General features: G+C 38.1%; 1 protein-coding gene and 1 pseudogene across 5 annotated transcripts in view; one reads left to right on the plus strand and one right to left on the minus strand.

The window, feature by feature from the left end:
* The window catches only part of Ankrd12 (ankyrin repeat domain 12), a 134,803-nt gene that overhangs the window by 4,581 nt on the left and 114,521 nt on the right, over positions 1-15,701 (plus strand). For 2 of the 4 annotated variants that reach the window (XM_013036390.1, XM_013036394.1), the window contains exon 2: positions 2,825-2,901. The exons of 1 other annotated variant lie outside the window; for it this stretch is intronic. The gene's annotated coding sequence lies outside the window, so the exon portion shown is untranslated. Of the gene's footprint in view, positions 1-1,793; positions 1,849-2,824; positions 2,902-15,701 lie in introns of all 4 variants that reach the window. One more of the 4 variants, XM_013036391.1, reaches the window with a different exon arrangement.
* On the minus strand, positions 6,750-7,521 carry LOC106001287 (annotated as a pseudogene). Its single transcript, XR_001175832.1, has one exon. The product of XR_001175832.1 is annotated as a protein unc-119 homolog A-like (transcript).

Raw genomic sequence — 15,701 nt, forward strand, 5'->3', positions numbered from 1 at the left:
GCCACTTCCGGCTTTTTTCTTTTTGCTTATGTGGTGCTGAGGAATCGAACCCAGGGCTTCAGGCATGCAAGGCAAGCGCTCTACCACTGAGCCACCTTCCCAGCTCCCTGAGTAGATTTTCTTATTGATGAGAACCTCTAAAATTCTACTAAATTTAACTTTTAATTTGAGTCAGAGAAAAATTAACTTTAAGCTCAGAAATATTTCAGTGTTGAATAACATAGACCGGCTAAACTTTGAAGCTGCAAATTATAGAGTGGAAGCAATTTCCCTTTTGGGGTTTTTTAAAATTCTAAAGCCTTAACAATTGCTTTATGAGTAATCTCTACACAGTTTATTGTACTAGAATTGAAATGTATAGTAGTTTACCTTTTGAGTTTTAGTTTGTATTTAGGCCATAATCAGGCCCAAATAGGCCCAAATAGTAGCAATTAATGCATTTTTGTAGCTATATTATTTCTTCTAAGAGTTATATGTACATATCATAGCTTCTTAGGTTTCAGATTGTTTTTCCTCTTACATAGGTGTTTTGTCTGCATTGTATCTTCTCATAGATAACAAAAATGATGTGTGTGTGTGTGTGTGTGTGAAAAAGCCATGTGGACTTAGGTTAATAGAGAAGAAAAATTAACTTAGAAATTATAATGGTTTATAGTTCATAAAGTACATTTTACTTTCAATCTCTTCTTATAACCCTATGAGCATGATATTGTGTCAACTAATAAGATATTGAGTCATAGATTGAAAATTATTGGCAATAAGGCTAGACTTCTTTGAAATTTATAAAATAGAAGTACTAACAGTCATAAGAAGACATGTACTTTTATTTTCTTGTTCACCAATTCAGACTGTACACAGCTTTTCAATTATACCTCTTTTCAGTTGTACCTCTTTTAATACAAACAAGTAGGTTAGACAAAAACAGAGTTTTTACAACTTTAGTAATTAGTGGTGATGAAATATAAATCTCATAATTTTTTACCATTATTTGCATAAGAGTAAAACTAGGAATAAAGCCTTGACTTGTTTTCAAGTATTCAGTACCAAAATCTTGAGACCTAAGTTAATGTAAGACCTTTATGCCAGATGTTACTTTATAGTACTTGGAAATTACTTGGATTAAGGAAAGTGTTTCTAAATAAAGGTGTTTTAAGATAGTCATGTTATTTTAATATGTGGTGAAAATGAGTATCTTGTCTACTTAGTTGAGAAAGTTGGACTATCTCCATTTCAAGAACTAACTTTAAAGAGTGCTATATGTCAGTGTATTAATTTGAGAAGTTTTTGGTTTTGTTTTTATATTTTCCCTAAGTACTGGGATTTAAACTCAAGGCCGCACACTTCCTAGGAAACCACTTTTAACACTTGAGACTTCTCCTTAGCCCTTTTTCCTTTAGTTGTTATTTGGATAAAGTCTTACTTTTTTGCTTTGTACTAGCCTCTATAGTTCTACTACCTATCCTTCATGGTAACTAGGATTATGAATGTGAGCCTCCAAGCCTGCCTATTACCAGTTTGGGGGGGCTTAGAGGATTATTGTTTTGGCTTTTTCCATGCTTGCAATGAAACCCAGGGCCTGTGCATGCTTGGTAACAGTATTCTACACCTGCCAATATCCCCAGCCAGAGAGTTATTGTTTTCTCATTTATTTTCATTCTCTTTGTCTTCCTCTTTTCCCTTTTCCTCCTTCTCCTATTTTTCTTTCCCCCTTTCTTACCTTTGCCCTTTGTTATAGGGCCTCATTATATAGCCTAGCTCAGGTTAACCTCATTTGAATTCCTTTTGTATTCTAGGCTGGCTTCCAACTCGAGATCCTCTGCCTGCCATTCCAAATTATGGGAACTACAGGTGTGCATCACAATACCCAGCTGATAATTTTTCTTGAATTAAAGTCAATCTATGTCATTCATATATTTGTAGTCAATATGATTATATAGTAGTAATTCAACCCTGAGAAATTATCACTGAATTGCTTATGATCTATTGACTCATGTCTGCTTCTTGGAAGGATGAAGGTTCAAAGTCAGCCCAGGCAGTCTATCAGACCCTGTCTCAACAAAGTGGTGCAGTGGTACACATTGTTATCCCGTCTACACAGGAGATAGAAATTGAGAGAATTATAGTTCTAGACCAGGACAAGCCAAAAAGCATGTAAGACTCACCAACAAAAAAAAGCTGGGCATAAAACTGGGTACATGCTTATTGGCCCAGATGTAGCAGGAAGAAAAAATAGAAAGATTGAGGTCTAGGAGAGCCTGGGCAAAAAGTAAGATCTTTTCTTAAATATAACTAGAGAAAAAATGGCTGGAGTGTATCTCAAGTGGTAGAGCACCTGTCTACCAAGCAGAACACCTTAAGTTATTTATCCCAGTACTACCAAAAAAAATTATTCTATCTTAAAGATTTGTTAAAAAACATCTCATGAATGAAGTTACATTTAAGCTGCAGCTCAACTAGAACAAAACAAGGTTGTTATCACATTATTGAAAACAAACATACTGGTTTACTCATTTGTCTGTCTTTTGTATTTCCCCCCCTTAAATAGCACCTCCTCCTTCAAACATTAGTGCTTTCTTGCTTTGCAAGCACTCAGTAATATTTACATAGATATTTACATATATTTATATTTTATTGAATACAAGTCAGCATGCCAATTATAGTTTTATATTTGAAGGTTTTTATATTTATTGGAGGAGTTATTTGAACTCTAGCCACAGAAATTGGGATCATTTTCTAAGAGATATGAAAATAATAATTTTTGTTTTCTCTGCTGTGAATTAACATTTCATATCCTTTACATCTTTTGTTCTTTTTGTTTTTTCAGACAGGGTCTCACTGTGTAGCTGAGGCTAGCTTAATCTTGTGATTGTCCTGCCACAGTCTTCAGTGCTGGGATTATAGGTGTGTATCAACCTCACCTAATTCTTTGGCCATTTTTCCCTTTGTTCTTTCAAACAGTAAACTTCTAGGCATAAAAAAATTAAACATAGTATTTGAACATTTTAAAAGGTTTTTACATTACAGAGTTGATATATGCTGTGTTACAGTAAGACCCCCCCAAAACACCAGAAAAGTTAACAATTCTCTAACATCCTTATTTATGCACAGTCTTCATATAGTGAAGAACATAAGTCTTCTGTGTTATAAATCATTTTCCTAATCTTACCTTTTTCATATTAACTTCTATAGCTGCACTAAACCTATAAATCCCAAAAGAAACCAGGTCTCTCCAGTTTTAATTTTTTGGAGTTGTCACTCCAAGCTCCTTTATTATTTCATTCACAATGCTAGTCCAATAATTTCCCTTAATTTTTGGGGGGCGGGGTGATATGCCAGGGAGCTGGAGGGGGTTGTGGGGCTTGAACTCTGGGCCTGGGCACTGTCCCTCAGCACTTCAGCTAAATGCTAGTGCTCTACCACTTGAGCCACAGTGCAACTTCTGGTTTTCTGAGTGGTTTATTGGAGGTAAGAGTCTCATGGACTTTATTGCCAGTGCTGGCTTTGAACCGCAATCCTCAAATCTCAGCCTCCTAGGATTATGGGCGTGCACCAATGGTGCCTGGCTATAATTTATATATATCATCACATGTTAGGAGAAAACAATCCTTTGTGGAGAGGAAGAATAATGGAGTCTCACACCAGTTATATTCATTATTAAGTGCTAATTGACTTGTACAGGCATGATTATAGATACTCCTATAGTTGACCAACTAGAAATTTTATGGAATGCAAATGATCAACAAGTAAGTTAATGCAAAGATTCTTAAGTTTTAAGGTTTTCTGTCCTAGTGCTAACTAAGCATGTATCTGAAGAAAACAGTCTCTGCGTATTTTGAGCTTAAAATTCAGTAGGGCATAAAAGAAGGATCCCTAATTACGAAAAGAGTTTGACTATTTTGAAGTTGTAAATTTTTTGGTGAATTACGTCTTCAAAGGATAGGACTTCTGGATTAAAATAAATCTCAAAAAAAGAAAATAAAGTAAGTCTCAAAAAAGGCTGAGAATCAATGACTTACTTGGAAATTCTGGGGTTTTTTTGTTTTTTGTTTTGTCAATTGTAGGGTTTGAACTCAGAGCTGTGGCACTGTCCCTGAGCCTTTTTGTGCTCAAGGCTAGCACTCTTCTACTGGAGCCACAGCACCACTTCCAGTTTTTGAAGATAAGAATCTCCCAGGAACTTTTCTGTCCAAGCTGGCTTTGAACTGCCATCCTCAGATCTCAGCTGCCTGAGTAGCTAGGATTACAGGTGTAAGCAATGGCCACTCAACTTCCTTTTTTTTTTTTATGGGTACTGGTACTTGACTCACCCTCTGGCTTGGCTTTTTTACTCAAGGATGGCATCTGGTTCTATTTTCGATGTATTGAATACTCTTACATTTCTTTTTAAGATATAGTATATTTTGTTTAATAGACAAAGCTATTTAATGTTTTTATTCTCAGTGAGATTTTTCTTTTTAATTTAATAACATTAAATGAAATGTTTAATGTTGTACTACAGGAAATGCTTTATTTTGAAAATCAAGCCTGGGCCAGGCTCCAGTGGCTGTAATCCTAGCTACTCAGGAGGCTGAAATCTTAGGATCTTGGTTTGAAGCCAGCCCAGATAGAGAAGTTCCTGGGAGACGCTTATCTCCAGTTAACCACTCAAAACCTGGAAGTGGCGCTGTGACTCAAGTAGTAGAGTATTAGCCTTGAGCACAGAGGCTCAGGGACAGTGCCCAAGCCCTGAGTTCAAGCCCCACAACTCACCCCCCTCCAAAAACAAACAAATACAAAAACAAGCTTGGATGAGAGGCTAGGCACCATCAGGAGGGGGAAAGCTAATAAAGAGAATGAGGATGAATGTGGCCATTGTAGTTTATTGGCATATATTAAAATAGAACAATGAAACCTATTGAAATTGTTTTAAGAAGGGATAGGGGATATGAATATGAGGGAAAGATGGGGGTAAGGGTGAATGAATGATCAGTATACATTGTTTATATGTGTGAAGATGTCACAATGAAATCTTGTATTATTGATTGTTTTCTATTAAAAACTCGAAATAAGATAAAATAAAATGAAGCTGGGTATGGTGGTACACACTTGTAATCCCAGTACTAGGGAAAACCGAACCAGGAGAATAATTTGAAGTTAGCATGGGCTATGTAGTGAAACCTTGTCTCAGAAACAACATTCCCAAAATAATCAATAAAAACAAATACTTTTTTTCCATCAATGTTAAGAATTTTCAAATTACCAGTCTTTAAAAATTTTATTACAACTTGTAGAACATAGTGAATTTGATGTGCTCTGATCTCTCATTTATCATTCTTATCATTTTTAATTCCTCTTGCCTGTTTAGTTAACACACCTTAAACCAATTTAGAGAGAGGAGTGTGTGTGTGTGTGCGTGCGCGTGTGTGTGTGTGTGTGTGTGTGTGTGTGTGTGTGATGCGTGTGATGTGTGTGATGCTCTGGAATATATAATTGTCTTGAACTCTTGTGTATGAGTATATAAGAGTTAGGTTCACATTAAAGAGTAAATGAGAGACCAAAGAAGTGAAGTAGCAACATATCAGGCCTAGAGAAAGAGCTAAACAGTTTAACCTTCATATGAAGTCATGCAAGTAAGTTTTAGGCCACAGTTAAGCCTTGTAATACACAATTGGGTCAGGTTAGGAATGAGTGATATATTATTAGAAATAATATTTTCTTTAACATTACACTTGTTCTGTACTGATTGCAGTTCTCTGTAACTGCATAAAGAGTTTAGGCAGAGGTAAAGATGTTTTCAGGATCTCAGGGTTATACCACAAAAGCAGTGATTATTGTAAATTATTTTCTTCTTAAAACTATTAATTTAGTTAGTGCTGGGAATAGAGCCCAGGGCCTGGCACATGCTTGACAGGTAGTCTACCACTGAGGTAAATTCATGGCACTACTTTTTAATAAAATGATCTTTTATGACACTGTGTTTGCTTTTATGTGCCATTTTTAAAACTACCTAAATCGAAGCATTATATGCTTGGCTTTTTTTTTTTTGTCAGTCATGCGACTTGAACTCTGAAATATTTTCAGATAATTTTACAAAAATAGCATAAAGAACTTAAGGATTGAATACTGTAAATCAGTTGAAGGTCCCTATATACTCCTTAAATTATTTAGTCCCCAAAGTGAATTTCTATCTCACTTTGCACAATTTTCCCAACAGTGACTTGTACTTTCCTATAGTTCTTTGTAAATGTTTTTCTTTAAAATTCACCCCAAATATGACCTATTTAAGGAAGCCTAACCATTTCCATCTTAACTGTGTTATGTATTGTGTACAACACAATGAGAATAGAAATCTATATTGGAATTTAGACACAGTTTGACTTAATCCTGCACCAAACACAGAACAGGTATGATGCAGTAAATTTGATAGTAACCTAACAAAATAATTTTTTTTTAGAAAAGGAGAAAGTTTATTGAAAACTATGTACAGTTGGTCCACGCTATAATCTGGACCAATACCTCCCAGGCCTCGGGCAGTGTCTTAGCCCCTGACAGGGGAAGCCAGGATTGGGGCCAGGGTCCTGACCCTCTGTGGATTTTTGTGAATTTACCACTCTATGTGGCCTGGAAGTGGAGGGCTGGATTCAGGATTCCTGAAGACAGGAAACAGGTTTCCTGAACTAACCTAGCTGCAGCCTAAAGAGGGACACTATTCTGAAACTTAGGTCCAAGAAGGTTTGGAGCTAAGCTTTCCATTAGTCCTGGCTGAACTCTCACAGGAGACCTTCCTGGACATGGAGAGTTCCCCTATTACCTCTCCCCATGGGCTTCAGGGACTCCGCCTGGGGGAGACAGAGACCCCTCCTACCAACACTGACTGGGGGTCCAGGGCTCATCATCTCAGAGAGAGGGGGAAAGTCGTAGATGTGTTCGCAGGTGTTCTTGCTACTGGGAATGCAGAAACCAAAGTGGAAGTCAAAGCTCTTCAGCAGCTGGTTGCGGAAGTAGTGCCTCTTAATCATTCGGAAGTTGTTGACGGGCTTGTCACCCACTGTGAACTCCACCGTGGCTCCCACCTGCCTCAGGCTGAGGAAGGCAGGTGTGAACTGGTAGCGGACAAAGCGCCCGGCATTGGGGTCCAGGTCCCGCCGGGCCGGTTGATGGGCAACCGCTCTGAGGCAGGGGGCTTCTTGATTTCAAAGAGGACAAGTGCCTGAGTCCATATCCCGGATTTTGAACCTGATGAAGTCGATCTTGTAGATATTCTCCTCGGGGGAGCACAGGTAAATCGTCCGTGATCCGCTGCAGTCCCAGCACGTCCTCAGGCCCGATGGGCTGCTTTCCCTGCAACGGCCCGGGCCTGGGCCCGGAACCGGCCTCCGGTTCCGACTCGGACCCAGATTCCGATTGCACTCGCGGCTCCATCGTGGGCTGTAAGCTCGGGCCTGAGGCCTCTGGAGCGGGCTCCGCCCCTGTCCCGCCCCGCCGCCACCCTTCTTCACCTTCATGGCCTCGCGGGGCCGCCGCTCACCAGCTGCCTGGCTGCTGCCTGCGGGCTGGAAGGCAGAGACGACTAACAAAATCATTTTATTCTGGTATCAGCAGTATAGAAGCAGTATGGAGTCTGAAAGTGGTGAATTGCTAACACATCTTAATTGATTTCTACCATTCTTAATACTTTACATGAGATTTGACTGGCCTTTAAATAATTTCTGGATTTGCCAAAAAAAAGGGGGATAGATTCTTAATTATAACAGTTGTCAGCTTCTAGCATCTGGGAGTTAGACTCTAAGCTTTTTGCACAGTTGATGACAAAGATATATAGGTTAATACAGATTTCTACTTTCAGTATTGAAAATTTTCTCAGCTGTTTTTCCAGTGCTAGAATTCTGGCAAGGGAAACTCCTGATACATTTTTCTCGGAGCTGTTGCAGGCCTCTATTGGTTTATGCAGGTTGGAACAATTTTAGGATCCTTAAGGCCTTTAGAACCCATCTGCCAGCATGAATTTATATTTCCATGGTACCTTTTCTTTGTAAATTTTTATTTTTGTACTCTGTCTGACTCTCCCCACTTTTTGGATAGTAAAAGAGTTAAAACTTGCAATTGCCAGGCAAGTATTCTAATCTAGGGACACTATAACCCATTTTGATTTCTTTAGTTTGTTTTTAAATAAGGAATTGGATTTATCTCTAGGTTTGAAAGTCTAAGATTCTCCTATTTAATATGTTTCCCCCATGGCTGGGATGATAGTTTGCTTTTTATTAGTTCAAATGGGGTCTCTTGAACTTTTTTCTGGGCTGGCCTCAAATCACAATCAGTATCTAGAGTGAACATTTCACTGCATCACCTGTATATAGTCTTTTAAAAAATGGCTTGGTTGGGTGCCAGTGGCTCATACCTGTAATACTACCTACTCAGGAGTCTGAGATCTGAAAATCATGGTTCCAAGCCAGCTCAGGCAGGAAGTTAATGAGACTTTTCAGTTAACTACCAAAAAGCCCAAAGTTAGAGCTGTGGCCAAGTGGTAGAACACTAGCCTTGAGCAAAAAAGCTCAGGCACATAGCCAGTCCCTGAGTTCAAGCCCTAGGACCAGCAACAAACAAAACAAAAAACCCAAAATTTTTCAGCTTACTGATTAAAATTTGGCCTTAACTATATGTCTGTAGTGGACAAATGATAGCTCAGTATTACTTTTTTCATTAATCTAGTAAACTTTGCCTTTTTATTAAAATGGTTCATTTCTGTTAATAGGTTGGATTTGTGCCTGTTATTTTGCTGATTTATGTGGCTAAACCCTGTGTATAAGCCCTCAGAAACCTACATTTTAGTATTTTTTATTGTTATCCCATGTATTATGGGAAATTATTCACATTTTGTTTACCACGTTTTACAAACTGTTGGAAGTGGAGCTCTGGTGCAAGTGATAGAGTGCTAGCCTTGAGCACAAAAGCTCAGGGACAGTGTCTAAACCCTGAGTTCAAGCCCCAACACGTGCACTTGCGCACATACACACATACAATTAAAAAGCTGTGTCTTCTGTTACATAGATTGAATGTTCCTCCCACTTCCCAAGGGCATAGATTTATTTTATTGGTCCTGTACTTTTGTTCATTTTCCAGTTTTTTTTTATTGTGCATCTCTTAAGCTAGGAAAGTACTTTCCTTTTTTCCTTCAATCTTTCCCTTCCCCCTAATCCTTACTCTGCTTTCCAAGTTGTGTATATGTTCAGTAGAATTTTACTTCTGTGTCCTTAGGAATATTCTCACGCACCCTTTTTTGAACAGTCTACATGTATCAGGTCCTGTGGACACAGAGCTAGATGATGTTTGCCTAATCTCTATACTCAGGGAGTTCTCAATCTGGGACAGACAGTAAACATATAAGTAATACTGTACCATGATTTCTAAGAGTACTTTATGCCTCAAAATATTGACCCTTTTAATGCTAGTTTGACTGTTTATTATCTTAACTCTGGGTTGCTTTGGGGAATTTTAATATCAATTTAATATCAGTGTATTATCCAATAATTCCTTGCTGGAAGATTTTGAGATTTTATTGATTCATCATAATGGTTCGTTTTCTATATGTCATAGTTTATGTTTTTTATCAACCTTGAATTTGTATTTGTTCATTCATTGAGTTACTGCTTAATTTATTGGGGGCCCACAATGTGCCAGAGTGTATTTCAGATATTTTTATTTTATTTTATTTTTTTGTTGGTCGTGGGTCTTGAACCCTTGGCCTGGGTGCTGTCCTTCAGCTCTTCTGCTCAAGGCTACTGTTCTACCACTTGAGCCACAGCATCACTTCTGGTTTTCTGGTGGTTTATTGGAGATAAGAGTCTCATGGATTTTGCTGCCCAGGCTGGCTTTGAACCTCAATCCTCAGATGTCAGCCTCCTGAGTAGCTATGATTACAGGCATGAGCCACCAGTGCCCTGCTGTAACTTCTCATTTCTGTATTGCTTAATATGGAGCAGGGTATTAAAGTTTGAAATTGAAGCCTTTGTTTGCCAAGCAGGTGCCCTACTACTTGAACCATGTCCTCAGCTCTATTTGCTTTTGTTATTTTTCAAATATGGTCTTACATTTATGCCTAGGCTTGCCTGTCCTAAGATCCTATTTATGCCTCTCTATAGCATGACAGGTACACACACGCCCACATACAAAACTTTCTTTGGTTGAGATGGAGTCTTTTGAACTTTTTGTCTGGGATGGCCTTGAATCTCAGCCTGCAGAGTAGCTAGGATTATAGGCTATTAACTCTAACTTTTTAAATTGTTTCCTGATTTATTCTGGAATTATCCTCCTCTGCTTAATCTTTTAGCTCACTAATATATTTATTCTAATATTTATCTAATCTGTAGTTCTTTATTTCAATATTACATCTTCGTATCTTGGTTTTATTATTCATTTATTTTTGTGCTGTGTGTTCTGTCTCAGACTTCCAAGTGATAGCATGTGCTACCACTTAATAGATCATTCTGGGGTGTATGGATGTGTGGTGGGGGATGTAGGGGAAGCAGGAGCAAAAATGAAAGCAGGAAGATTATTTTAAAAGTTTTTATAATCATCTATTCAAAAACTAATAGTGACTTGAGGTAGATAGATTATAGCAGTTAAGATGATAAGACATAGATTTTATTCACCCTGTGCTTTTCTCAATTTTTTGTTTAATTGATGGATGGGTGGGTGGATGGTGCTGTCTTTTAGTGAAATGGAGATGAATGAGTGAGGGTAGTAGAGAAATTTGACAATCAAGAATTCTCTATTGTCTCTTTTGGTCTTTGATAAGCCTGTTTGAAGATGTGTAGTAGACAGTTGTTACATAAATCTGGAATTAGAGATAAGGTCTGGGATCTGAGATACAGATTTGGATATAAATAGCATATTAATGTTATTAAAGTGTTAAGAATTATACCTGTTAATGATTTAGAATATAGAACAGTGCCTAATACCAAGTATTGTGAATATATAGAAGTCTGCAGACTATTCCCCATAGCCAAGTTATAGGAACAACTCCAGTTCTAACAATTGGATCAACAAAATGTATAATTTGCCAAAATTTGCCTAGTATTTGGGGCCTGTTAATAACACTTCCTTAGGTGCCTTTGCATATTTGCATATTACATTATTACATCTTTGTACAAATATAACTAGGATAAATTCATAAGAGGACAAAGACCATTATTTTTTGATGACTTCTGCAAAATTGTACTTCCAAATTGAATGATGTTCCTGAACTTTTGTCAACATGGCCTTAGTCTTTGTAGATTTTTGTTTGTTTTTGTTTTGTTGGCTGTAAAAAGAATTAAATTCAGCCGGGCGCTGGTGGCTCACGCCTGTAATCCTAGCTACTCAGGAGGCTGAGATCTGAGGATCGCGGTTCAAAGCCAGCCCGGGCAGGAAAGACCGTGAGACTCCTATCTCCAATAAAACCACCAGAAAACCGGAAGTGGCGCTGTAGCTCAAGTGGTAGAGCGCTCGCCTTGAGCTGAAGAGCTGAGGGACAGCGCCCAGGCCCAGAGTTCAAGCCCCACGACGGACAAAAAAAAAAGAATTAAATTCAGAAGTGGCACTGTGACTCAAGCGGTAGAGCGCTTGCCTTGAGCTGAAGAGCACAGGGACAGCGCCCAAGTCAAGAGTTCAAGCACCACAACCTACCAAAAAAAAAAAAATTAAATTCAAGGTCTTGTGTTTACCTGTAGTTCTTTTTGCCTTTTTTTTTTTCCCCTATTTGCTTTTCAAATAGAGCCTTGTCTGGGTAGTCCTCTGACCAACATGATCTTACTTTGTGTTCTAGGATTAAAAGCATGTGATACCACACTTAATTCTTTTTAATTATTCATTTTCATGTATGTTGCATGTGTTTTCATATGTCTTTTATTTATTTTATATAAGATTGTTGCCTTGTGATTTCAAATTTTCACTTTATTATTTACTTAGATGTGTTTTGTGTTTTTTATAATTTTTTAGATCATATTAGAAAGGATTTCTCCACTTAAAGGATGTTTTTCTAGTTCTACAGTGGCCTAATTTTTATTTCTGAATGAGATACCATATTATTTTATTATTATTTTTGGGGGGGGTCAGGTTGTGAGGCCTGAACTCTAGGCCTGGGCGCTGTCCCTCAGCTCTTCAGCTCAAGGCTAGCGCTCTACCACTTGAGCCACAGCACCACTTGAGGATTTTTTTCTTTTTGCTTATGTGGTGCTGAGGAATCGAACCTAGGGCCTCATGCATGCAAGGCAAGCGCTCTACCACTAAGCCACCTTCCCAGCCTCGAGATACCATTTTAATTTGGCAGAATTTGCTGTAGAATTCATTTCATGAGAAGTAATCTAGATATTTTTGAAAAGAAATATGAGTAGAAGAATTCAAGTCAGTATTAGAAAGATATACAGTCATTAGCCAGCTATGCCAGTAACACAAGATCAGAATTTGCCATCAACAAATATGCAATTATAATTGCTGATATCTATGACAGTTAGATCACAAATACACAGTGAAACTAAAGTTACAAAAAGGCTCTATGAAGGGCTGGGAAGGTGGCTCAGTGGTAAAGTGATTGCTTTGCATGCTATGAGGCCCTGGGTTCGATTCCTCATCACCACTAAGCAGAAAAAGCCAGAAGTGGCACTGTGGCTCAAAGTGGTAGAGCACTTGAGCTGAAGAGTTGAGGAACAACACCCAGGCCCAGAGTTCAGGCCCCATGACTGACCACCCCCCAGTCCCCGCCAAAAAAAAGGGCTATGAAAAGATTGAAAGCCACCATAGAATTGAAAAAGGTCTTACTGAGAGCAAAGATAGGTGATTTTTTTTTCATATAGGAGATTAAGCACCAATTTAGAGCATCAGGACATGGAGCTATACCAGTGCCTATTCTGGGTCCTGACAATTAGACTGTGAGGTGGACTCAAATGGAGGAGAGGGTAGATTCTGAACTGAAGTAGAGTGGGGAGGGCCACAAGTTCTTAGGCTGGTGAATTTTCTGGACAGAAGCCAGGGTACAATATACTAGGACCCTTGTTTTACTAGGCTAGTAGTAGGTGCTGTTTTATGTGTTTAGGTGAGAGTTTCATCATTCCTTGGTTAGATGTGTTTGCTAAGCTCATGTGCCTAGTGTTTCTGATGATTTTTAGTATACCTATATGTCCATGTGACCCAGATTTACTTGATATGTTCACAGGTGGTTATTTTTTTGTTAACACAAAAAATTATCAGTCTATGCCTTATGACTGAGCTGTGCAGTTGAGGGTTATTCTTCTAGATAAGTTATTTTTGGCCAGCATCTTAGCACATTACCCACTTGTCTAGCCAGTTTGCCAGTCCTCTGTCTTAAGTACTTGCACTCAAAATAAGAGTAGCTCAGAGCAAACTGTCATTTTGTAGAAAAGCAAAGGAAATGTTTGTAAAGAAAATTATAGGCATCAAAATATATTTGTAGATGAGTGCCCTTTGCTCATACTTGTAATCCTAGTTATTTAGAAGGCTGAGATCTAAGGATCATGGTTCGAAGCCACAAGGGCAAGAAAGTGTGTGACTCTTATCTCCAAAAAGCCAGAAGTGGAGCTGTGGCTCAAGTGTGGTAGAGTGCTGGCTTTGAGCAAAAAAGCTCAGGAACAGAGCCTAGACCCTGAATTCAAGTCCCAGGACTGGCCCTATATATTTTTAACCAGAGCCTAGGCCAAAGGCCCCACTCTGTGGATCTCAGTACCTCAGTTCCAGCCACTTACTTGCTCCAAAGAAATCAAGCAGAAGTAATGTGAAAAGGCAGGAAAGGATTTTAATCAATACAGATTTGTTAAGAAGATGAAATATATTGTCTCAGTTAATCTTTAGGGTACTGACATGAGCTTTAGGTTTAAGTAGATGAAGAAAGGTCAGGGGGAAAAGATAATTAAGCAGTCAGTTGATCATTATTTCACTTTTGCTTATGCAAGGTGACCTAAAGAAATCCTTATATTGTTTGACATGAGATTATGTTTCCTGTTTGAGGGTTGCTCTCATAGGGTGATCTAACTTCTAGACTGCCATTTCTAGAATTCAAAGTGATTGTAGGTTTAGGACAATGATTAGAGGTTTTTAGGTGCTCTTTGGAGGAATTTGGGACAGGACATTTTAAAAACTAACAGTAAGATACTTAGGTTACATTTTGTACTTTGAGATAGGTTAGGTGTCACCAGTATGTACCTGGACTTGGATCTTGATCTGCCTATTTTAGGTTTCCCATTATAGCTGAGATAACTGTGTGAACCACTATACTCAACTTCTTTGCTTTGAGAAGAATCTTTCAGATTTTTTTGCTTGGGGCTGGCCTAGAACTGCAGTTCTCCCAATTTCAGCTTCCTTTGTAGTTCATAGTAATAGGCATGTACTACCTTATCCAGTTGTAAATTAAGAAGTGGCCTTGTGAACTTTATGTCCCAGTTCATCTTATGCGATAATCCTTCAGTTCTCAGCCTCCCAAATGTCTTAAGATTACATGTGAGCCACTGATACCTGGTTTGGTGTTAATTTCGATCATCTATCTGAGGTTTTCCCATGGTATACTCAATCTTCCCCACCTGTAGGTACTGCATTTGAAAGGAAGCCATTATGCTTTAGCTCAAACTTAAGAGTGGCAATTAAAGTTTACCCCTTTGGGAGCAGATCATCTATGTATATTTTCAGTGTTCTTCATGTAAGATTTATTCACTTCATTTATTCACTTGTTTATGACAGTGAATTCAAAGGTGATAATACTTACATTTTTCTGGCTTTACCCATTGAGATGTTTTTCAGTGCTTATGACATTTGCCATTGATGTGTTTATAATTTATGTGTACAGTAGATCCCTGGTATCTGTATTAGAAGACTATTGTTAAGGAACAGTTTCAAATGCTAAGGTTGCATAGTGTTCAGTACTGTATTGTGATTCAGTTTTCAAAAGTAAATTGCCGATTGGTTTTTCCCATAATGTCACCCAATTTCTGCTAAACACATGCTACCTTTCAGCAAATTTAAAATATTCACCTGTGGTTCAAATTAAGCACATTAATATTTGTCTTGTTTTGGAGATATCATTTGCTTTTGGGTAGGCATTGTTTTGCAACAAAAAAAAAAGTGGAGGGACTTGCTCAACAGCTCACACAACCATTTAAACACAGGACTTACAGAGTGCTTCTCCACATGGTCTGAGTCAACATAATGTGTACCAGAGAATTTATTTTGTATGTATTTATGTATGTATACATATTTATATCATGCTTGATTAAAACTGCATGTAATAAGTCGCTAATCAGGTAGACTTACCGTACTTTTTCTTTTTTAGCACATCTTTCTAGTACAAGATTTCTGTTATATAAGATTCTGCATGCTTATTTGTTTCCTGCTAGTCCTAGTATCAACCATTTCTTTCTTTTTTTTTTTTAGCACACCTCTTTGGTAATATTTATTCACCTTTCATATACTGACTTCTGTATACATCACCTGTATATATTATTTTTTTATTTTTTATTGTAAAGATACTATACAGAGGGTTACATTTACGTGAGTGAGGTAATGAGTACACTTCCTCTTGAACATTGTTAGCCCCTCCATTGTTTTCCCCCTACCATCCCCTCCCTCCCTCCCTTCCCCGAAGTTTTTTTTTTTTTTGATTGTGATTAAGTGATTACATAATTTCTAAGTCACAAGTTCATTCTAACTTTCCTGGAGCAAATTGTCTATCACAGTCTGTA

Source organism: Dipodomys ordii, unplaced genomic scaffold, assembly GCF_000151885.1.
Source record: "Dipodomys ordii isolate 6190 unplaced genomic scaffold, Dord_2.0 Scaffold283, whole genome shotgun sequence".
NCBI lineage: Eukaryota > Metazoa > Chordata > Mammalia > Rodentia > Heteromyidae > Dipodomys > Dipodomys ordii.